This window comes from Falco biarmicus, chromosome 7, assembly GCF_023638135.1.
Source record: "Falco biarmicus isolate bFalBia1 chromosome 7, bFalBia1.pri, whole genome shotgun sequence".
NCBI lineage: Eukaryota > Metazoa > Chordata > Aves > Falconiformes > Falconidae > Falco > Falco biarmicus.
The window spans coordinates 65,725,747-65,751,308 of NC_079294.1; the positions used below are offsets into that span (position 1 = coordinate 65,725,747).

The 25,562-nt window shown below is 40.5% G+C and overlaps 1 long non-coding RNA gene across 1 annotated transcript in view; it reads right to left on the minus strand.

Moving 5' to 3' along the window:
• LOC130153284 (uncharacterized) overlaps positions 1-25,562 on the minus strand; it is a 72,788-nt gene that overhangs the window by 43,528 nt on the left and 3,698 nt on the right. The window contains exons 2-3 of the long non-coding RNA XR_008823298.1: positions 15,044-15,165; positions 11,200-11,351 (exon numbers count right to left, since the gene is read on the minus strand). This is a non-coding gene — a long non-coding RNA (uncharacterized LOC130153284). The remainder of the gene's footprint in view (positions 1-11,199; positions 11,352-15,043; positions 15,166-25,562) is intronic.

A 25,562-nucleotide genomic window follows, 5' to 3' on the forward strand; every position in this document is an offset into this window, starting at 1 on the left:
CATCCTATTCTATGCATTGCATGTGGTCTATTAAAGAGCCACAAAACCCTTTAAAAAAAAAAAAAAAAAGATAGGGTTTGCAGTGACCCCAGAAGCCAGAAATTCCAGGTGGTGCCATGTGCCATAAGGGGAGAAGAGAGTTCCCAAGGCCTCTCCAGAGAACATCTTTCCCACATGCACACTCTTGGGGCCGCACCACACAGCACAATGCAGCAATGCATGGGGATGAGGATGCCTCTCAAATATCAAATCACAGAGCAGATTTAGAGCTTTAAAACTAGGACCAGGTTTAACCAGAAGGGGTGAAAAGAAAAGAAAGGAGGGACCACAGTATCATACACAATAGAGGAAAGCCTGTGCCTCGGCACAGCTTCCCCACAAACACCGCAGCTGCATCCAGCCCTGAAAGGCTGCAGTCTGCTTCTACGCGACCAGGCGCTAGCTAGCCAGGCTAGAAAGAGCTCCAGGGCAGAGCCTTGGATGAGATAAGGGCAATAGATAAGACAACATCCTTCAGGTGTACCGCACGGTAAATTGGCAGCGTGGAGAGCCACATTATTTCCCTGACATCCCCTTTTGCTCTGGGAGAAGTAATTCACTTTAGCCTTAAAATACCTACTTCCCACCTCTCTAGCAAGCTCTAGCTGGCACACTGAATTGGTAGAAGTGTGACCCCTTCCTCCCGCTGCAGGAAAAGCTATGCACCCCCCATGCGCTGCACCAGATCCAGAGGGGCTTAATGGGGCAGTCGGTGCTTGCTCCCCCCACCTGCTTGTGTGCGCTCAGAATTTCAGCCTCTGAACTGTTAGCCTTTAGGGGCAGTTAATGCATTTTCTCCTTCCTTTCCACATTGCCAGTGGCGAAGTCCTTCTCACAGACTTCTACTCTTAGAGGCATTTTTAGCTCTTCCTCCCTCTTCTCCCAGAGGTCAAAGCTGCCATTAAATCTTCCTGCCCAATTTATAATGCTGAAGCCTTTCAGCCAAGGCTTAGTCATCTCACGCCTCATCTCACTGAAGCTTTCTCCCCTCCAGGCTTGTGCCCTCATCCCCTCTAGTCCATTTATCCAGAGTCACCTACCTTCTCTGCCATCCTCAGATCCTTCTGCTTCCTAGCCAGTGCTCATCACATCAAAGTTTATTGTTTTCACATTCAGCACCTTGCACAACTACTTTTCTTTTTCTCTCCACTTCCCCCTCTTTCATTCTGGCCATCCTCAGCTCTCCCAGGAGGCAACTTGTTCAAGACTTTCTTCCAATCTCATACCAGAGTTTCTCGTATATGCCAGAAACCTGATCAGGCTACAGTATTCTGCCAGGTCAGATCCATATGTTGTGTGTCTATGAGTAGGTTCAGTTCTTCCTCACTTTGAAACTGAACTAGCCATTACCACCATGAAACATAAAATTAATGCTACACTTTTCTGCTTCCTTCTGTTACATCCCAGCCTCATGTATTCACACTGGCTTCAGATGACAAGCTGTTCTTCTGAGGCCTCACATCTTTTGAGCATAACATTAGGGTTATACAGCTGTGCACAGTCTCCCTGAAAACAATTTCTTCTCGTATTTCACCCCAAACCATTCTAGCTCCCTATTTTGAAACCAAATCTTAAAATATCTTTCCGTATTACGAGGCTTACAACGAAATATTTGTGAGGGATGTGGGAGTGGATTCTTAAAAAGCAGAAGCCAGTATGGCTTTGCTGACATCCATGAAATACAACTGGCTTTATTAAAGTGTGTTGAGTAGCATCAGCTGGAAAGTTGGACACACAACCTAATATGTGAATAGAATCAAGTCACTGATTATGAGTTTAATTCAAAAAGCACCATTACACCCTTGGGATTTTACACTACCAAATCTATTTCAGAAACTAAAAAGAATATGTTTCTCTTCATACCAATTTCTCCGTTCAGAACAAGCAATAGGTGGAGGCTCCGCATATGCCATTGTTTAAACTGCTGAGCCAACGAGCTGAGCATTTCAGCCTGAAGCTGACACCTATCACCATGACCCATGGTGCCCTCATTTACCTCTTGAATTTAAATGGAGCATATCAACATATTTTCTGTCTTACTCCTTGGGTAGTCTCTCACACAAGGCTTCAGACTGCAAAGTTCATCATTAAACGCATATTTTCACCCTCAGGAAGTTCCAGAGGCCCAGAGAAAGATGCTACAAGCGTGAGTTCCTAGAGTGGATTCAATTACAGTATGCAAGGGACATTTAAACAAGCTTCCCTGGGATAAATGAGAGAAAAGAGCCAGCACACTCAGCATGGGTAAAATAAAAAGCAATCTTCAGCTGGTGCTAGCCATGCATATTTTGAAAACCATCCCCTTCAGCCATTACCAACAAAAAGTCAGCAAAAACTTATTTTAGAATCTGAAAAGACAGAAATTTAAATCATTTGGCGGCACAATCTGTTACTTAGGGACAAGCTCATTAAAAATGCAGCACTATTTACTGAAGGCAAAATGCAGACATGCACTTTTGCATGTAAAGCAAGCATTTATTGGATGATAGGAACACCTTTCCTTCTGATTGGAATGGGAAGAAGAGCTGGTTTAATTGTGCTGATGGATGGATGGCTCTCTGAAAGAAGATACTAATTGGAGAAGCCAGGCCAAAACCTTACACAATCCCATAAGGTCAATGACTAACAGATTGAATTCAACAAGAGGTATAGGAAAAGCTATGTAACACACCCTAGGCTTCACACAGTAATACATCAGTGGGGGAGAGCAAGGGTGAACACTGCCTAGGTAGCAGTCTAAGCAGCACAACTGCATCTTTGGGAAATGATAAACTTATGAAGGGAGAAGAAGGATGAGGCAAACTGAGTTGCAAAGGCAAATGTCAAGAAATGCAGAAATAGGAGCAGCAGAATTCAGAAATGAAGCAAAGTGACACAGTGGGAAGATGAGACTGAGGAAAAACACCGTGTGAACCCAAATCAGAGGGGAAAGAGCAGGGAAGGACCTAGAGTAGAGCAGGTTCAGTATTCTCCTTTATTTCCACTGAAACTACTTCTTTTGCCTGACCAGCTGCTGCAAACTGCAGTTAAAGGTTGTTGGGGAAACTCAGCTCTTTGAGCCAGCGCCTGATCTTGCCATGGATTTATACTGTCATAAATCTCTGGCTATAATCGGGTAGTTACTCCTCATCTTGATAGATCAGGTGCAAGCCCTTGGAAGTGAAAGGTGCTATAAGAGCATGAAGCATTTTCTTAAAACACAAAGACCCTGAACACAAACACACACTTGAAGCTTGCTTCTATGAATTCCCTTGCTACGTAAAGCCATATATCAGCCATACCTATGGTAGATGGGAGCAAGACACTTGTCTGTTTCAAGACAACATATTATACATATTGTACATGCCCTGTAAAACATCTGAAAATAAACACAATAACCATTAAAAAATCATTACCAGACTAATATGCTCTGTACCTTTCTAGATCTTTTATATGGTGGTTTTAATCTCTGGTCTTCTGAGCCCTGAGCATCCACGGCTCCCTTTGAAGTACATCTATGAAATCTAACTTTAAAAAAAAAAAGAAAAAGAAAAAAAAAAAGGCAAGAAAGCTGTCAAAAGGGTTAAATTCAAGAGTTCCTGTCCAAGAAGAAAAAGGGGGAGGGGAAGATTGGCAAATTGAAAAGGGTTGAAAGTTTGAGAGGCTTGCAAAAATAAGTAGACCAGCCTGCTACAACTCCATGGCAACAGGGTATGACCACTGCACACATGGAAAGTAAGGAAGGGTAGAAGACAGCTTCCCAGTCAAATAACACCTTTCTCTGGTCAGAGAATTTATTGCAGCACATGTCCAACATCCCACATGATTCAAAAGGCTGAACATCATTCTGAACTGCTCTGGTTTCAAAAACATCTCCAGAAAAATGAGATTTGCAACCCCAAGACCTAGCCCGCTTGACCACATAACACTGCTTCCAAGCTTTCCATCTGGTAGCTAAAGAAGCATCCTCTCTGTTGCATAACTAGAGACACATACCAAGATTAATTCATTCAAAATAAGACTAATAACAAAGTAGAGGTTTATAAAGAAGTCATAGTCTCTTCCAGATTGTTTGTTTTGCTCCTTTAAATCTTCCCAGTCTGGCAAATATGAGGGAACATTAGGGAAAAAATTATAGAGGGAAGAAAAAATGTCTTATTGTAATGCAGGAAATAATCAGAATAAAATTTTAAAAAGATAATCCAAGAGGCACTTATTTCTATTTCTTTGTTTTGTGTCCTACCCTCCACTCCCTGTTCTGCTACCCTTATATAAAACATAAAAAAGTAGGTGTTTAACACAGGCTGTGTGGAAAGGGAATGGAAAGGAAATAAAAGAATCAGTATTCTTGGTGAATAATTTGGCTAGAGGAAAAAAAGACAGATACAGATCAGATTCTTTTGATATGTTAAAAGCATCCCAAAATGCCTACGCTCTGGATGCTTTTACACAAATTATCTTTCATCATAAAAGTACAAAATACATATAATGGACAGCTCATCTCTCTCCGATGAATATGTAGCCACTAGCTGATAAGATAATAGACTAAACACTGACCTGTCAGAGACTTGATGATCATGAAAGTAGAGTTTAAAAAGTTGGTTCTCACATCTCAGGCATTTAATGGGCATGCACTAAGATATGCTTCCAGTCTTCAAACACTTTCCATACCTTTCTGCCTTAATAAGCCCAGGGATAAGCCTCAAACTGGCTGTATTTGGAGAAAGACACTGTTGTACATACACTTCTACAACCTCAGTTCCCAGGAATCCTTCCCACTTAACCTTAGAATGACTTTGATGTCACATAGTTGCTCTGAAAGAAACAGATTTTAAAAAATCTTTTTATTGAGTGCAGCAGCCCAATTTGTTTTATATCCTAATTGCAATAGGCACCTGAGGCATCAGTTGATGGATAGGCTCCTAATAAACAATAATTATTATTGCAATGTGCAAACCAGCTGAATTGTTGAGAACAGAGCCTCAGAACTGGAAATTCTTTTACTGGTAGCCTTCTCTGAGTCACCCCTGTCTCACCATGAGATCCATGCCTCCTCTCTTCAGTGTGCCGCAGCACCCATGAGAACCAAGCTTTTTTCCTTTGCCTCCTTCCCCAAGCACTTTCTCCCAAGGCAGGAAAACAATACATTTTTGGCCTTAATTAATCTAATGGGCACCTTCATTCCTGTACACGCACCACACATATCTGCTACTTTTTCACCCTACACTGCAAAAGAGCCTGTGTCTGATAGCTCAATCCCTCTTCCCTGTTCTCAGTAGCTCCCTTTGGGATCTGACAGCGTTCATGTAAGGACAGAAAATACTCAGTTCTCTAAACAATACAGAAAGTGAATTCATTCGAACTGGGCAGAACGCATTACAGACTGCTTTTACGTAGCTCATTGTCCTGTAAGTTGCCACATTCAGACTGCCTAGTTACTAGTAAATATTGTATTTCAAATCAACAGCCAGCCTGAAAAGAAACAGCATGTGGTGCTCTGACCTCAGAACTGATGGGTCTGGGTTCTTTCTACAGTCCTACTACTAACCCACTGTGGGATCTCTGAAAAGTCACTGGCCCTCACTATCACTATTTGAAATGCTGAAAAACAGGGAGATTAGCTGGAAAAGGGTCAGTTATTAACGAGGTTCTAGCAGCAGCCTCATACAGATACTAGCATCTCTTCCTATTACATTAATACAAGCTCAGCTTTTTAAAGTAATTTAGGTGCTTATTTACACTATAAAAGCTAAAAGTATAGGAAAATAAGTACACTTGGATACCTCCTGGGGGAAGAGCCCTGCATCTCCCAAGCCTTCTCTTTTTCTTTCCAGTTCACAACACAACCGCTTGTGTGGCACCTAACACTCATTTAAACCAATATTTATTGATTGGCTTAGGCATTTATATAGTTACTGAAAAGCTTTTAATTCTTCCTTAGTGCTATAGCCACAGAACTCAAAAAGAACAACAGCTTTTAGATGACAAAAACGTGAATGTTGGCAGCATTCAGGGGTGAAGGCAGGCCAATGTATACAGGCACAGGTATAGAGTGGCAAGTACCGGCTCCCTGAGGAACAGATTCATGCATATGGCAGGTGTCTGGCTTTTATCTATCCTGGATTTAGTTTTTCTTATTCTCCCACACTTAGAGCAGGCCCCGGGCATCAACTGTTTTCATTTTGCAAAGTCAGTTGAGCACTTGTGGTTTTTCTCTTCAGGAGGCTGTGATGAGAAGGGGGTTTGCCCTTTTTTTTTTTTTTTAATTAAATAATAATAAGCAAAAGAAATAAAGCTTTAGAGAGCTTTTTAAAAAAGAAGGTTTAAAAAAAAAGGCAAACAACACTCCGAATTTGTATTTATTTATTCTATACATTCTCCAGGACAGCTTCATCCTTACTCTGCTGCTTTAGTTCTGTAATATTTGAAGACATTTCTTTTCTTGATCCAAATTAGTTTTGTTGATTGGGTTGAGACAGGGGGGGAAACCCACACTTTGATAGTTTGACAGACTCAGCATTTGACACATTAATGCTCATGAAGCTCCAGAAAGACAGGCTGAAGTACAAGCAGAGCTTTGTCCAGGAGAATAGTTCCAAGGGCAGTGTGTTAACCCCTCAACTGGCTGCAGTACCACCTGAGTCCTTGGAAAAGTAACTTGCATACAGACAATGGCAGACCACCTTGGTGAGCAATACACATGCTGCCGTGAACAGAAAGAGGGTCCCTTTCAGCAGCAGGAATCCAGGTGAGCATCAGGATGAGTCAGAGGCAGCACAAGCAGGCTGGCCCTCATGTTGAGCAGCACTAGGAATGCTGAGACACAAGTTACTTGTTGTGGTCTTTACACAGACTGAGGTCTGTTTGCCCACAGCCTCTCACTTATGAGGTACTCGCTACAATGACACGTCTTTAACAATTCTTCATACTTATTGTAATCAGGAATTATCACAGTGTGACTCCTAATCTACCCCGTTTGGATTAAGGAGAAAAAAACCCAAAAGGTACGCCATCTGTTTAGGCAGTGTTAGGGACAAACACTCCAGAAGTGCAAAAATAATGTTTTAATTATTCTGTGCAAATAATCGGAAAGCACAGTGTGCCTGAAATCACCTTTTAAGCAGCCTTCTGGAATATATAAGTACTTGGCCAAGCTCGGGCTGACTGGAAGATAGGTGACAACTCACATGATCGTGCTGCTGGCTTGTTAAGACACTTTCACGAAGTCCTTTTGATTTCACTTGCACCAATAGCCTCACACTGAAAGGTTATACTTACAGTCAAAGAGAATCTGTGAGCTCAATACAACATGAGCCATTTCTTAGTCACGGAAGGAAAAAGACAAAGATTTCCCCCCTGAATCAGTGGGGTATCATTCAAGGCTGAATCAGAACATGAATACAGCATTAATAAGAGTACCAAGTAGATTGGTCTATAGTCAGTGGGTTTTGTGGAGCTCTGTGAAGCCCTATCCCAAGAGAAATAAAAAGGCAGAAAAAGGGATGAAGCTGCGGCCCTTCTGCAGCTGAACATACAGAGGTATATTCAACCTTGGGAACCAGTTTGTTAGAAGGACAGAGGATTTGCTTGATGTTGTGCAAGAAGTGTTGAGGCGGCAGTTGCCTCAGTATCTCCGTGACTGTACCTGGTGCTGCTTATTCTTATCTCACAGCTGTGGCAGGGGCCACACTTCCCTGCCATTCTCCATTGCTCAGAGACATTATTCCAGCAAACCAATCTCTCTGGCTTAATTCAGCCTCTACAGATGGAAATGAAGTAATCCACAGGTTTCTACAATTGGAAATTATGCAAGGCAAAGCAGTCTAGAAATGCAGAATCTTTCTTTATAATGGTGCTAGACACACTGGTCAGAGTCTCACCAGTGACTGTTAATCTGAAAGTGGTTTAAAAGGATGAAGGTCTACTGGCAGGTACTCTGGAATTCATTCCCTCCCTTTTTCTACCAGACCCTGGAATGTGTAACTTTCTGTAAGTGCTGAAATGCTAATCTTCCCCATTCATCCATTTGGGCAGGGATGGGGATGTGGAATCTGTGTGTTTTGCCACAGGGTTACTTATGGTGGCTTATGCATTACTGTACTGTCACAAAAGCAGGCTGATACTTCATGCTTCATACTGTACAATTCAACTACTGTCAAACATCAAATCCCAAAAATATAACACAGCCCTGTAAGGAAAGGGAATTAAATGACATAATACATAGAATATGAGCAATGTCCAAAAAAGGATAAATAAAAGCCCAAGAAACACAATCTTCCATCGAGGCCTAAAACCCACACTATGTAGCAACCCAAAGTGGTTACTCAAGAAAGAACAGAAAAGCATGTCAGGCCTAGAGTGATCCTCCTTCCACCTTCCAGCTTCTGGCAATCTGCCATTTAGGGATTTCCTGAGCCAGAGGTTGCATCTGCATCAGCATGTTTAATAGCCCCTGCTGGACCTATTTTCCGTGAATTTGTCTAATTGCTTCTTGAATCTATATCTGTCAGCAATAAGTTCCACAACTGAATTATGCACTGCGTGAAAAAGCACTTCTATTTGTTCTGGTCTAAAGTAGCTGCCTGAAAATTCCCTTCATTGCCCCTTTAGTCTTGTGTTATACCAAGGGATAGTCATTTCCAATTCACTTTTCCCATGTCATTTATGACTTTACACACACCTGTATTACTTGTCTCTCTTCCAAGATGAACTGCCCTATTTTATTTAATCTCTTCTAGGAAAATCATTTTCTAACTCTACTCACTCTACTAACTCTACTAACCTTGCTGCTTTCCTCTGTATCTTCTCTTTTACTACCATTCCTTTTTGGAGAGGATGATCAGGACTGTAAACTTGTTCAAGACACGGGTGGATCATAAGTTTGAAAGTTTCGTAAGACCATTTTCTATTTTGCTGTCTACTTCTCACTTAATCATACCTAACATTGTATTTTCCCCTTTGTTCTCTGGCTGCAGGCAGGTCACTTCTCGCATCTGTTTATGCTGTAAGCTCTTCAGGGTAAAGCTGTTTTCTGATCATGAGTTCGTACAGGGCCTACTGCGCAAGAGAGGGCTACAAAATGTGGACACTCATAACCAATTTTTATGCAGGTTGCCAGAACAACCTAGGTTAGCTGTCCTTGCTGCTTGCTGATGGTGACTTATAGGAAATGGTCACACTGGCCACGTACCTGCGGGGTTAATCCCATAACTGCATTCTACATGCAAATGATGGTACGTAATACAAATGACAGAAACCATAGAGGCAATAGTAAACACTTCTGTTTCAGTAAAGTGCTAAAGTGCCCAGCGATCGTGGGAAAACTCCATTATGAACAATTAATAATTGCACTAAAACTCCATTTCTGGCTCAGGAAATCCTGAGCCCCTGCTAACTTATGCCAGCAGAATGCACCAAGGAATTAGTGTCATAGTTTTACTCTCCTCAGAAGCTCTGTTGTTGGCCACTGTTGCTAACAGATAAAGCAACAGATACATTTTTGGTTTCATTTAGCATGTCTGTCTATACATATATAATTTGAACCATCTTAATCGCCGTGGCATCCTGTAGAGACGACTGCTTTGTGAACCCTGACATAAGGCAGCTCCTATGTGAATACATTTCATTCTAAGGAGGCACAAAAAGATCCAGACTTTTGTGCATTGTGGCCAAATAAATTTCTTGTTTGCTATAGAACTGCACTCATCAGAGCTGTACTTAGCCTCCACCTCCTGACCAGCAGTCCCCAGCCAAGCACAGTGTCTTATGTTCATTCAAGCATCTTTTTTGGCTAAAACTCAACCCTTTACACCCAAATGTTCTCAACCATTGCTTTCATACTCAGCACCGTCTATCCCCTGCCTACTCATTGTCTCCAGCATCCTCAGACTATATCTGTACTTTAGAGAGCAATTGCAAAGAGAATCGGAATTAATTTTTTGAACAGATTAGCAAAAGATACATTGAATATCTGTGTGGACATACTTATTCAGAATTAAAGTAAGCCTAATTCAATTTAACTTACTTCACTTCCAAAGTGAATTAAGGTAAATGTAATTGAGGCTACTTAAATTCTGATTAAGAGTCTTGACATCTGCTGCAAGTGAAGCTATATTATCCACAGGGAGTTAATTCACCACCACAAGTGTGGAAACACAACGAACTGCATACCAGGAAAGCCAGAGAAAAAGGAAATCGTTAGTCCCTGAATTGCAATAATCACCACAGTGTATTTATGCTAAATGTCTATTTAATTTGGGAGGCAACATTCTTACATACCAGAAAGGGAAATAGACTTACCTTGCTTAGAAGTGCGATCCTATAAAATCTTCCAGTTAAATATTTTTGTAACAGAATTATAATTGTGTCAGAATTCCAGAAAATTGGTTAAGGAAAAAGAAGATAAAGTTTCATCTCAGTAAATGCAACAGCAATCAAGTTTTCCTTGCTAACTCAGTTGTGGGGGTATCCATCTTTATGTGGGCATAGTAGAGAATGTCTTAGAAAATGACAAAATGCAGTTTACAAAATACATCACAGAAAACCCATGTGTGCCCTGCTGTGCTTTTCTTCTCCCTGTCAATTTGATCGTCAATACACTTGTTTTCACCCGATGACAGAATCAGAAAAACCTCAAGCTCTTGCTGCCTTGATGCTGTACCTGTTTCAGGCCACATTGTGAATAACTCTACTGCCATTGACAGTAAGAAGCCTGTGGATGTCCTTGAACACCTCGTGCTTTCAGCTCTTGGTTCAAGGGTGCCATCCCTGCACATGATAGAATTACTTCCTATGTGGTTGGTGAAGACGCACATGCTAGATATAGTTGAAAAGGCTGTTTCTTCATGATCTGCTTTTACTATATGTCAAGAATTCTGTTATTTGAAAAATCAAGGTTTATTACACTTTGCGCATTATTCAGTTCACCTCATGCCATTATGATGCTGATTTTTTTGTGTACAGCAGCAGTTATTTACAACTGAACTGTGAATCTAAAACTTAAAAGCAGTTTTCCAGCTTATGTTTCACTTCCCTCTTGACAACCATAGCAGAAGTAGAATTGCTAGAGTTATGGGCCCAGCCTGGGCTTAGGAAGATCAGCAAGTGCCTGAATTAAGAGTACAGCTCCAAAGCAGCTGCCTGAGAGCAAAACAAGATAGGGGTGGCCAAGGAAATAGGTACCTTCTTTAGACTGTTACACAGCCTAGTAATCTTCCCCAGCTCTCCCCATTTCTGCAGGTCTGTGAAGTCCTTGTGGTCTTTGGCCAAGGCTTTTATTGTCCAAGTCCTAATTAGTGCTGTTCCATATTCAGACTGGAGGGGCATGCGTGATTCTAGAGATAAGTGAGAAGGAAAGCTGTGACCTTTTCCATCAAGAAATCTAAGACCTTTTCTGGACCAGCCCCAAACCCTGTATTGAATGACTAAAGTTCACGTTCTGTCATACATATGCATTTTTTCTAATTTTATCTTCTAAAACCTTACAAGGTTTGACACTTGTTCCTTCCTGTACATCTCATCCCAACAGCTACATCACCAGTGGAAATTTCTCCATAGTCTCTAATATTAACACTATACATGTTGAGAACATGGGTTTCGGCCAAGAAATTTGCTTCTCTCTCCCTTCTGCTAGATTTCAGTCAGTTAGCATTGCACTGCAGAACCAAGGGTAATTTCATAGGTCTTGTGAGAAATTTTCCATAGAAATCTAAAGGCTTCTTGCTTGCCTTTCCTGCACAATTTCTCCTCAGAAAGACAGCTTAGAGATACTGTAGATAGTAACTCAGAGTTACCATGTCAGCTTGATGGGATAAGATGTAGCAAGCTCTGCACCAGCTCTCCTTGCCTACCCCACAGAAAGAGCATCAAGGATATGGCTCCGCAAGTATACTGCTCTCCTCTACAAATTCCCCAACACAGTCCAGCTTATTTCCACATAGTCCTGGAACCTTCAAACTACTTAACTTCTCTTAGCTACCTTTCACTATCAGGATATTTCTTTTAATAAAAAAGATAAATAATATGCATTTTAAATATACTGTTTGAAATCGAAATACAAAAAAGTTGGCTAAAATAATAGGGAAAAAAATATTCTTGTCCAAAACCAAAACATTTCATTTTGAAAATTTCCTTAACAAAGTCCACACTGACATCAAGTGAGAAGAGAAAAAAAAGCTGCTATGTGGTATTTCCAAGAGATACACTCCTCGGAGAAAATATTTGTTGAAAAAGACAGCGAGAAAAAAAAAAAAAAGCAGAAAAAAACTCACACAAAAAAACCCCAAAACCCAGAAAGACGTGGGGGAGAATACTTCAGGGACATAAATATATAAGGTATATGAGACCTTCCTACCTCATCCCCAGAACATTTCAGAGCAAGGCTAATAATACGATTTTAATGATACCCATGTAGGAATCAGTTTTCCTACCTGGAATTTCTTGCCTGACAAAGTGATCAAGGCCTCAGCCTCAGGTAACTCATAGAGAAATAATATGTGAGAAAAATATAATTTTAATGTCTTCTACCAAAAATGATGACCAGCTGTGCCCTCTAGACTGGCGTTATTACTTCATTACTTTCAGATAATGGGGAAGTAGCTTTGCTGTGTGGTCGTAAGTGAAGTAGACTGGAGTAGTGAGTTCAAAAGTGACAGGAAAAAAAATATTCCAAGAACTCAACTGAGAAGCTTACTGGAAAAGTGGGGCTGAAGATCTAAATGTAGGAGGTGGATGATTCAGTAATGAATGGAAGGCTCATTTTGACAGCTTGGGCTGCCATCCAAGCTAATTTGTTTCCAAGCCTTCAGTTTGCCAACTGAAGTGGCTGAGAAATAATAGGCCCCAAAAAATATTTCTAAAGAAACACAATGGCCATTATCACTGAAGGAGAAAGAATCTGTACATTTCAAAGTGAAAAAAAGAAATTCGAGATCTGCCAACTTTGGCCAGTTCCAAATGACACAGGAAAGAGCAGTTACAATGTAGTGAAAAGAAAGAAGTATTGTTAAATAAATTCAAAGTAAAAGTCATCATAAAAAATAGACACAAATAGAAGGATGTTTCTTTCAGAGAGAGATGATTTTATGGCTGAGCCCATGCAAGCAGCCCATGATAAAGAAAACAGTTAGGGCATAGGGAAAAATGAAGAAGAAATTGGTAAAGAGAAGTAATACATAATAAAATGAAAAATAATGAGATATCTTTATGTTTGACGTGGTAACCATAGAATTTCATATAAAGCAGTTTGGATGTTTTATAAATATATTTTATAAATGTTAGAGACTTAAATTTCCCCACACAAACACTTTGTAGGACTCACTAAAGTCAACAACAGCAAGGAATGTTTTGTATTTGTCACCAAAGTTCAAGCCAGGGCTTCCTTGTCCTTCCAGCCACACAGCACCTGAATGATATCAGGTACATGTCTACATCAAGCACTGTGCAGAAATACCCAACTTAACAGGCCACGTAGCACAGGACAGAGTTGTGTTGGTTTAACACATTGAGTTGGGAAACAGAAAAGCCATGTTCTGTCCACAGGTGAGCTAAATGCAAAGACCAGACCTGCTGAACGGGTGCTGCCTATCCCTACATCAGAGTTGAAAATATATCCAGAGCCACTCTCTGCCTTCATATCCTGTTTCTTCATGTTTACTAAGATGACAGCTCATCTAGAAAACAGAAGAGAAGCAGGAGATTTGATAAACGTTTTCCAAAAAGTGAAAGGCTTTTTTATAGTAGAGCAACCAGATGTTCCACACTAGAAAAAAAAAGATATAGCTTTATGTGCAGTTAGGCAGAATAAGAGATGTGTTGAGAAACCACTTCACAGCTACCAGCAATACCTGTGGAGGTTGAATACTATTTTTCACCACAGACTTCTGTGAAGAGGCTAGACATGGCCAGCATATATATATATATATATATATATGAAGCTTTTTTGGTTTAAATTTATGAGAACACATTAAAAATGGTTATTATATGTAAAAATATTTCCCTGTTATACTTCTTTTTTCTCTGTAAGGGTGCAAAAATCCAGTTTTCTGGAATAGTGGTATCTCATCTCCTTTAAGACCTACTCAGCAAAATACTGAAGTCAGCCTTCAGCTTAGGTTTTCCTAACATTCAGCAGCTGCAAAACTCACTTTTTCACATGCTACACACTTGACACTACAAATACCTTCTCTTTTTGACAGCATTGCACAAAAAAGCAAACTAACTTTACTAAAAGACTTGCCAGCCTTTTGAATGATACCATCTCTGTGATGCCCCAACAACACATGACTATAGATACAGCTTTCTTGGCCTCCTAACCATGTCCCTGATTTGAAACCTCCTCTTTTCTGTAAGGTATGTTCAGCCTGCATTTTTAAATGAAGGAAGGAAGAATGAAACTCCTGTAATTTTCTTGCACTAGACAGATTTCTAAGTCTCAAGTGGTTTTAGATGCACTTTTTGTGGCAGATGGCATTGAGGACCATTCCTAATAGATTTATACAGGTGCCCACTACCTCCATTTCCACTGGGAAGGGAATCTAGCACTGAGTTATTTTTTCTATTCTAATACAATAACACTACCAGGCTACTTAATTAAATGGGCATTCAAAGATAACATGTTCCCTCAGGGTAAATTTAAATTGCAATGGGAAGGTATGACTGCAATTTATGTAGGCATACCAAGCTGAGCTTCCACCTCACAAGTACCAGTAGCAACAAAGCTACACCTGAGCAGCCTTTGTTGCAGACTGTATCACTACACACAGTCATACAGCTGTGTCACCTCTGTGTTTTTTACAGCAGGTACATTAAAACTAGCCACAGCAGAATCAGGGCCTGCATTGGACTCATGAAATATTTGAGAAGGTAAGGTACAGAGTCCCTTCCCCTTCCAATCACCCACTGAATTTCTACCTAACAATTTCAGAGCCTTTGTAACTGTCTTCATAGCTTGCCCTTAAAGCCAATCGTGTTTCCATGTGCTCATTTGCAGCAAAGATGCACTTTTATTAAGTATGCACTGTCATACCTTGTGGTTTTTTCATGTCAGTTGTTTTCATGGGTGGTCACCTCTCCACAGCAGAGCCCAAGGGTTTATTCAGTACCTTGCAAATTGATTCTTCCTCATGAGAGGGTACTGGCTGGATGCCACTGAAATAGAAATAACCATGTTTCTAGAGGTGAGATTGTTTGCATTTATTCAGTAAGCTGCATCTTCACAATATTCTGTTATTGGAAATCCAAGTATTTTAAGAAATTAACCTTTCAACACAATTCCGACAAGGCAGGATGTTTTGCTGATAGATGAACAGTATCCTGACACACTTAAACAGATTAATATTTGTGAATTTTGACATAATTACTGATTTCCTCAACAGATTTAAAGTCTAAGTTTATCTTCATGTTAATCCAATTTCATGCCTAGAACAGAGCAAGCACAACAGAATGTCTTTCGTAACCTTCTGATATCATTAATTATTGCTACATTGGGAGTTACAGCATGGAACAAACAGGTTTTTAAATGGAAATCATTTGTCTCTCAGCAGGGAGACTCAACAGTTTTATTTCCTTCAACACCAAGCTGCATTCAAGTAATCTTGTTTCATGGTGATCCTCCCTCGACAACCTGCAAGTCAATGGTGAAATCCCATCTATTTTATCCCTGGATTGGTCAAATATGCTGCCCATAAGGGGAGGTGTCTATTTCCTCTCCTAATTGTGGAGGAAGGGTTTTCTATATGTTAAGGCCACACTTTCCCCAAGCTGTGGGCATTTGGTCAGGTTTCCTGGTGATTTTCCACAAAAGGAAATCCCCTAACTCATTAAAAAAAAAAATGGATTAATTGACCGGTTCAGTAACAAGCTGCCCCAGGACCCAATAAACTTTACAAAGGGTACATTCCAATTACGACTGGGCTCAGCATGAACCTGATAAGTAAGCCAGTGTAATCTTTCTCCAGCATTAAGATTTTTTTTTCCTTTTCCCCCATTAATTTAACTCTTTCTTGGCACTTGTGGATTGACTAACTTATTTTCCTTTTCCCTGTGAATGTTAACCCTACTGAACAACTCCCAGCAACATAATCTGACAGGTTCGATAAAACCCACCATTGGCCTACAGCCACTTTCTTGGCACTGCTGTGGCCTTGTGAGAAGGGTTAGCTACAGTGCTGCCTTCTTCCACACTGCCTGATGTCACAAAATGGATCCAGACCTCAGATCAGGACAGGGAAGAGGGAAAGTGATCTTCTCATAGCAGAAACATCTAGTGGAGCAATCGGAGCCACTTGCTAGCAGAGTACAGCTACAAGCCTGCCTTCACTGTGTGAGCGGGCTGGGAGGGATACGGGGTCTTGTGGTAACAAATGGCAACAGCAGGAGAAGGAAAGAGAAGGCAGACATTGAGTTAGGGAGACAAAAGCAAAAGCTACTGGCTACAAAACAACCGTTGTTTTATATTCTCATGTGTTAGTCCACCACAGCATTAGAAAATACAGACACATAAGAAAGAACATCTAAGGCTTGAGTACTCCTGACCCTTTTGCAGGCATCCCTGTTCTAAGGCACTGTCTAGAAAAGTCTGATGTTTGGTAACACATACGCATCAGATGTGAGCAAGCCTGGTTAGCCAAGAGAAGAGCTCCTAGTTTTAGGACTTTGCAGTGGTTCCCCACCTGAGGCACCAAGGTGCACTTGGATTCAGAAGACCATGTGCTTCAACTCCATCTCCTCTTTGCCTCTGAGGAATATTGTGGAAGCTCAGGCTGAGCACAGGGTTGCCCTCAGGTACGAAAGAAATCATTTGACCACTCTGCCAGCATCTGGATGTGGCTTGAACAGTCACTGGGCATCTCCTCCACAGACAGGACAGAAAGGTCAGATGGAAATGTCCCATGAATAGCATCTGCTCTGCAGAATGCCCAGCCTGACCCTACTGCCACGCAAGCCTGGCTGGAGTACGGAACCCAAAGTGTTCCACCGGACTGAACACTACTGATGCATGACAGCCTTTACTCACAGAGGCTTATTCAGAAAACATCCAGTGATTAGCTGACTAGTCATGTAAAGCAAATTTACACACCTGCCTGGTAACTACGGCTACTTCTAACACATAAAAATGCACAGAAATTCCTACAGAAGACACTTAAACTGTTTGGACCTACATCTACTTCTGTTCAGGTTTAGAATATCATTTTCATACATTTATTATGCCTAGCCTGCACTGTATTTCTTATAGGAACAAGAATAGCTGTAATTATTGTTGTCAATCAAAGTTTCTCTGAAGTCCTCAGCTTTACTGTTTCAATAACTCATTTTTACCGGTGGCAAATGTCTTCGACAAACACTAGAGCCTAATTTGCAGTTTGGTTCCCTTGTCATTTTCTGAGTCATCTTGGTGGAATGCTGTGAGGCAAGAGATTAGTTTTAGGACTTTTTTTCATCTTTCCTTTCTTTACATCTGAGGGCTGTTAAGAAGTTTGGTTTCAATAGCTCAGACATATCCAAGGCGTACTACCGGTACCGAAGGTGCAATGAAATACAAAGTTTATTCTACTTCAGTACAAAGAGAATACCTGATAAACTGTTCCAAAGTCAGCCTTAGCACATGCAGGTGCAGCTGTTATTGGTTTCACTGGAATTACAGTTGCTTACAACTGGTGCTGGATTTAGCCCTTTACAAGTAAAGTCCTCAGCATCACATAGGGCTCAACTGTGACTGCACACCCATTGGTGTAAATCAGAAGTAATTCTACCAACAATGCACAAACCTCGAGGTAAACATCAGCCTCCCAAAATAGCTGAGAGGCCAAAAATAAACATGATACAAAGCTGATGGATTTATAGGTAACTGACAGTTTCCTCCCCAGATTCTTAATCAGTTGTCACTGAAAGGTGCTAATATAATTAGGGATGAGATATGGATTAATAGGAAGAAAATATCATAACCTCACTCTTACAATAAAAGAATCTGTACACTATACTTGCCCACAAACTGCACCATTCTTCTGGTAGCATGACATTTGCTAAAGCAAAAGCCTGTTGATAATTCTCTATAGTCCTATATAGCACTCTGCCATGGCTGCTCTTCAAAAGTTCATATTTATCCCCTGGGAAATATAGCTGTATTAATATGACATTTTGTCACAAATTAATCTTAAACAGGGGTAATATTTTTGACACTGAGTTGAAACTGGAACTAAAAGGCAGTTCAGGCGGTTAAAGTGGCAATATCCTGTAGCAGACATATTCCCTGAGATAATACTGTTATGGTGTAAGTACCAATGTACTGGGATGTACCAAGGGGGAGAACTGTGCAAGTCTTTCTTCATTTTAACAACATAAAGGATCATTTGCCTTCTACTCTTTATTACAGCTGGTAGTAATGCCCACTGATCACAAACATCAGAGCCTATGGTGCCTGGTACGGTACAGATTAACAAACCTTGTGCTCAGAGAAAGCAGCCAAGACAGATAATTAGCACCTCATCCACCATCACGATGGGCTGCACCATAGAAAAGTAGACAGTTTAAAAAATACTAGTTTTAAAAGACTATTTTCTTATTAGAATGATTAAAAGTGGCTTCGTCTGGATTTTAATTGAAGTCCCATGGCACAAGTCAGTTGTAACGAAAGGGATTGCCTGTGATGCGCTCTCTTTCCTGCTGTAGAAGCTCCAAGGCTTTGTGCAGTCCATCAGTGCTAGACTAAGTAACGCAATGTAATCTTGCCACTTACACCCATTTCCCAACTCATTTGCACACAGCTTCCACTATTACAGAAAATTCAGGGTAAATTCATAATCCAGATTTCCACAGGAGTTGACCCTATTATACAAAGGATGCTGTTAACTTTTTTATTCCATTCCTCCAAACTACATGATGCTGATGGTCACCAAAGATGGCAGGTGATTTGTTGCACCCAAATACTACCTTATGGGCACTTCAGTGTACATCTCAGTTGTTTTTCACCAATTGCGTATCATTTAATGGGATCATTTTCATTAAGACTCATGTCTCCTCCCTGGCTGTTTAACTCAATTCCCTCCTGGACCTGAAGGCTGCAGCCAGAGGCCATGCAGAAATATTTGTGCTATACAAAAGACTGAAATACCTACACTTCTGATCTGTTTAATATCTATCTTTGAGATGTGATGTGAAGCCCGCTGACCACTAGCAGTCATTAAAGATCCTATGGCACTTTTTGCAAGAGCAGAGCGTATTATTAACTCCAGGATCCTGGCCATATTCCAGTTTGGATAATTACATTCTACCGCACTAAATTTCCCCCTGCAGTCTCAGTTGGGGAACTTCTGTTCTTCACTTCCAGCTTTAACAACCAGAGCAAAGTGTTGCTCATGCTGAAATGCCAACATGTTCCAGCCCTGAGCTGGGGTACGGGACTCAGCCCATGGGTACACATTCTGCAAAATGCTCTGGGACTCGTTAGTAAGGAGGTGCACACCACGTGACCTAGAAAACCATAAAAACATAGGTCCAGCCTCAGTGATACTGCAAGTTGATCACAAAGCTCACACATTGCTGGATTTTATTTCTGGCAAATGCAATTAACATGAAAGGTCTGGGTATCTGTCAAAGCTGCCCTGAAAGTCCCCAGGCTGGGCCACGAGGTTTTGCTGATTTTATCAACTGCTCAAGCAAGTGTAAGAATCAATCCAGGTGAAATCTAAAATTCAGGCCTTTCTATGACTGCATAATAACAATTGGTTGTACTGAGTGTCCACAAGTTTTTAGGTAATAATTGGATCTTCTGGAAATAGTAAATACAAGCACCCCTCATTTCTGTATCGGGGAACACGAGAAAAAATATTGATCAAAGGGCAGGATTTCTTACTTGAGCAGGGAGCCATGTTTGATTATCCAGCTGGGTTGCTTGTTCCTTCTAAGTACTATTAGCTAAGAATGAAATGCATCTTTAGTGAGGCAACGAGGGGTCACAGGGTTGCCATTTTCACAACCCAGAGAGATAAAGGGAACAGAAAGAGACAATGTAAGAGCTGGAAGCACTTCTGTAACTTTGTTGAGAGAGGCAACCCACCACCTGTTTAGTTTTAAAGGTTCGTTTCATTGCTTTCCATATGAAAAAACAGTCCAGGGAAATCTAAGTCTGGCACTCAGAAATTCTAATGGCTGAATGGACCAACTCACTGAACTATTAAAGAAACCTTAAAAATACTATTTCTGTGTTCATTTGAGAGCAGACAAAATTCTCTTCTCTGAATTCTTCCAGCTTAGCATAAGAGAGATGACACGCTGTAGATTCTGTTGCTCCAGGCAACTGATGAGAAACCTCTTTGATGTGCTTTGATTAATGCTGGCTTTCTTTGATTCAATGATATTTGGTTCCAGCTCCACTTCATTAAAAAAAAAAAAATAATTCCTTGCTACCACAGGGAAAAACATGAAGGACACTTGCTTGGAAAACACTTGGGCTTACGTTAAGAGTTCTTATTCAAGATCAGAAAGTTTTATTGCCTGTGTTGTTCTCTCTTCTTTGAGCTCATCACCTTGACTGCAAACCTGGACACCAGGTATACTGTCCTGGGGTACCACTTTCTGTCTTTAAGGATGATAGAAAATAGAAAAACAAGAGGGAAGGGGACTTCCAGAGATCACGTAGCTCCCCCTCCCTCCCAAACTACCTGATTATTTCTAGCAGACATCTATCTGTCTCTGTGATGGAGGTTTCATACTCCCTCAGAGTGATCTATTTGGGGATTTGACTATCCTACCCACTTACCCCTTCAGATAAAGAGATACTTTCAGGAAACATTAGGTCTCCAGAGAAATACAGTTTCTGTAGTAAACTGTGGAAGTTGTATAAAAACAGAGAGCAAAATCACCAGTAATGTTAGATTAAAATATGAAAATGGATTATGTATCCAGCCCAGGTGGAAAGCGATTCAGTTAGCATGGGAACAGCTGGAACATACCAGGATTCTCTGGCTGTTCCACAACTTTGGGATTTTATTATTGTTAATTTTGAGTCCAGCAGTTTTGGATTAATCAGACCAGATCCCAATACCAAGCTATCTTAGCCTGATGTCCATTTAACAGTAGAAGAAACAGAGACAGCAACCAGAAGGAGGAAGAGGACCACCTATCGTGTTTCATTCACAGGGGCAGACATCCTCAAACTGTCAGTCCAATAAAACTCCCACTTGTTTCTGAACGAGCAGTTCAGAAGCAGTATTTTCCTGAATGGATCACCACAGCTCATAGACTAAATGCTATTCTAGAATGAGCCAATGGCATTCTGATACTGCTCTGAGTTAATATCAGTCTGCACTGCAGTGTGTATATTGATAGTGCTTTAAGTTAAGATTTTTTTATTATTATTTTTTTTTAAGAAATGTGAATTCCCGTATGCCCTACTTTGGTAGCTTAAAGATTGTAGGAGGTCAAAAAAAAATAGGTCAGTGAAAATAACATTGCAACAAGAAATTAATTGCAAAGAACGTTTAATATGACAGGGGACTACATAAAATCCTATTATATTTCTTCACTATCCTACTCAGTAGTCTGTACTATTGCTATACTCAAAGGCCAGGGCAGTCTCCCCGGGTAAATTGCTACATTAGTTTGACATTTCTGGCTCCAATTAACCTTATATTTGAGCTATTTTCCGAGGGTTTTTAAAAAAAAATCTGTGATAAGGTTATGTTTTTCTATTAGAGCTTCAATTGCTTAATGGCCTGTTCCTGATGCCCATCCCTCTTTAAACACACCCTAGGTAAGAAAATTAGGCCATAGTTTGACAATACATTGTTTTTGGCAGCAGCAGCAGCCTAAGGTATTCCAGCTTCTTCCTCCCTGCCCCTGTCCTCACAGGACAACGCACTGCCACCTCCTTTGCACCCTCTTGACTAAGTGCCGCAGTACAATCCTGGAACTAACCTGGCTTCAAAAGCTTGCCAACCCCCCTTTCTTAACAAGTCTGGATTGTGAAGGGATCAGAAGAACAGAGAGAATCTCCAATTTGACAAGGAAAGCAGAATAACATCCCAGTCTTGCAACTAAAGGCAATGCATCAAATCCCAGCTTAGACACTGCAGTTAGCCTGGATGTAAATATTCAGTATGTACACCACGAGAGCAGGTACAGACAGGACACGTGGCCAGGTGGAGGTCACTGGGCAGGATCCCACAGCACTGTTCCCCTGAAGACAGCAAAGCCAGCAAATTACAGCTGTTGTAGTTCTGGTCTCATTACCTTTTAGCAGTACAGATACTTATAGAAATAAAATATTGTAGCTTCTGCCGTGGGATGGGCTGTGCCAGCGCTGCTCTCTTTCCCCGAGATTTAACATGCAATTGCACTACAGTCCTGATGTGGTACCATGTTACCATGAGGGAGGATGACTGCCGTATTCCACTCATTTCTAGGCATGCCCCCACACATACATCATAGGGGATCATGCAGGAATGGCATAAACTGGATTAGAGAGGTCTTCCACGTGGCAAAGTAACCTTGATCAAGAATAAACAAGATTTATCTCCCAATCTACACATTAGAACAAAATAACATGGAAACAAGTAATGCAAACTATTGTCTCAACAAGGAAAGAGCAGGACTAAGGTCTTGCTTATACCTTAAGAATGGAGTAAAAGTACATTCACTCTGAAACTACTTGCAGCTATTACTAGCATTTTGAATAGATATCTCCAATTCAGAAAATGCTGCCAAGAACGTGCAAAAATTTGTTGGGAACCAATGAACCCTGCCCACAGCTGCAGATCCAGCTAGATCAATATCTTCTGGGTACAAATCAAAGAAAATAAGAAATTCAAGAAAGCTTTCTCAATGGCCATTTGCCCAAATAATGTTCAGTGAAAAACACTACCAGTGAAATTAGCTTTCTCCCTCTCCACTGACACAAACATATATTCACTATTTGAACTTCACCAGAAAGTAGTTCTTGGGAATAAGTCCTGGACTATAATTTGCTGGCAAGTAATTCACTCCAAGTATAAAATTTTCAAAACATGAAATTCAAGCTATATGACCTACAGTTTGGCAGATGAGTCGATTTTAATGCTTTAATCACAACTCTGATATAAATGCTTACATTTGTGAATACAAATTCATTAGCTATGAACATTTGCCAAAAAAAAAAATACTTTTGAAACATTCCCAATGTCATGTCTGTTTATTTTAATGTTTCCAGAATAAAATTACTCAGGAAGTGAAGCATCTTAAATTTTATTTTTATTTTCATATTAATGTATTACAAATGGAAAGAATAATAGCTAGATTTTGCAGATCCATCCAGCTCCAGTATTAAGTGAGGGATAATAATAATACGGCACAAAGCATCATAGAGACAACTACAGAAGTGCGAGAGCTGAGATATGGTTGGCAAGGAAACCACAATTTACAATAGCCTGGATTTTTACATGCAGAACCTACAGCACTGTAATGTTAATTATGTACAGGAAGGCAACGCTCTGCTTCTGAAGTCAAGTCACTCCGTTGACTACCACATGAGCCAAACTAAGCAAATACTGTGTACCTCAGCACCACACAGAATTTCTCCGATAGATCCAATGGAAGTAAGTGACAAAGTTCTCCTTTATTTCAGTGGACAAAGATCAGGACCTTGGGCCTTCTTTTAGTTAATCTCTTCTCAATACCATTTACTATCCAAAACTGAACAGTATGGTAAAATTCACATGACTCAATACAGTCCTCTACTTAAAAAAACCAACAGATTTTTGGACATACACAGTGAGAAAATAATCACAGCTAAGATTTTCAAAAGACTGATACTTAAGTTCGGTAACATATTAAGTCATGGTACGGTCTTTTAAGCACAGGAGCTCTTGAAATCACATAGCAAACATGAGGACACTTATTTAGGTGCTTGAAGAAAGTTCAAGTTAGAGGTGAAGTTTTAGTAGCCATCAAAAAAAGAACACTAAAATGATACGTCAGAACTACAAAAATCATTCACCTCAATCCTGAAATTCTGGTCAATATTTTATCAAAATAAAGCATATACAGAAGTTATTAAACCAGATTAAAGCTACTGTTGAAACACCAAGTGCAAGTGTGACTCACAGCCTATGTGGAGACGTACAGACTTACAACAAACTTCAGGCAAATTTCAGCTGCAGTTGCTCAGAGCAATTGGTCGTTGCTCTCTCCCTTCTTCTCAGGACCTCAGAATCAAAAAGCTCAACCCTAAAATAAATAAGCTCCCACTTAGAAAAGCTTTTCCAGAATTTAACTCTACACCACATACTGACAGTGCATTTCGAACGCAGCAGCCTGAGATACAGATCCTGCTAGCAAACCTAAAGCCACAAGAGATCCTGCCCTCCACGCAGACTTGCTGTGCTCTGTGGGCTGACCCCTGAGCGAGCGAGTCGTTCCTGCCGGGACACGAGGAGCCCAGCGCTAGACCCAGGACACCACTCTCCCCTCCCTCCTCACGGCTGCCCAAGACCAACAGAGCCGACCATTATGTAATCTTCTGCCCATTTGCATTGCAAATGCCATATGAGCACCACTTTATCCATCTGGAGGTTACCAGCATATGATTTATTTATTGTGTTGTCTAAAAATTACCTTTAGAAATATAAATGCTAATTTAACTGTAAAAAGATCGCATCGATGCAGAGATTTAGACTGGGGGATGTTTCCTACATTCATTAATGCAAAATAAACTGCTCTGTTTTTCAGGAGCTAAGGATCAAGGACTGTCTTTTACATAATTAAAACTCTGAAATTTTAATATTATCTTCCCTGCACAAGATTCAGAATTCAGGAAACACCTCTCTGAGTATTAATTGTGCAGAATAATATGGCTGGCTGGCTGTATGATCTCTCTATCCTTTGATGTTTAAATTGATCCTAGTATTCTGGAGACAGCTTCTGCAAAACTGATTTCCTTGTCTTTATTTTAGCTAGGTTCACTCAAAGGGCAAAATATCTAAGCATTCAGCTTTTGACCCTACTAGCAAATATTTAATGTATGAATTAAACTGGACAGGGCTTTGCCAGAAGCTCTCTTCATGTTTTATTTCTGAAGCTATTTTTAGCAACATTTAATCGCTTAAATGTAAGGAGATAAAGACATCTCTGACAAACTGTGTTTATTGAGCTAAATGCCATCAAGGAAAACCCTTTTATTTCTTTATAATGGGTTCAGCACACTTTGCATCTCTGGCTTTATTCTGAAATACACTGTTACAATCCTAGAGGATGATACAGTAGCTAATATTACCACTAAATAAATGCACAAGTGGATGGACACAGGAGGCAACTTGACAAAGAGATGGATGGATAAACTGGAACTGCCTTTAATAGGCTCCCAGGAAATAAAAGAGTGGTGTACAATCTCCAGTTACTCTCCCGCCCTTTCTGTATATATTTACAAGGGATGGTTCTGTAAAAAACATCAGCAAGCAAACAACAGCCAGACACCTGATTAAAGGTCAAACCAGCAGCAACAAAGCACAAATTAAAAGGGAAAATCCTGAGTTTCACTCCCCCTCCCCTGCTCCCACCAACCAGTAGGTATTAGA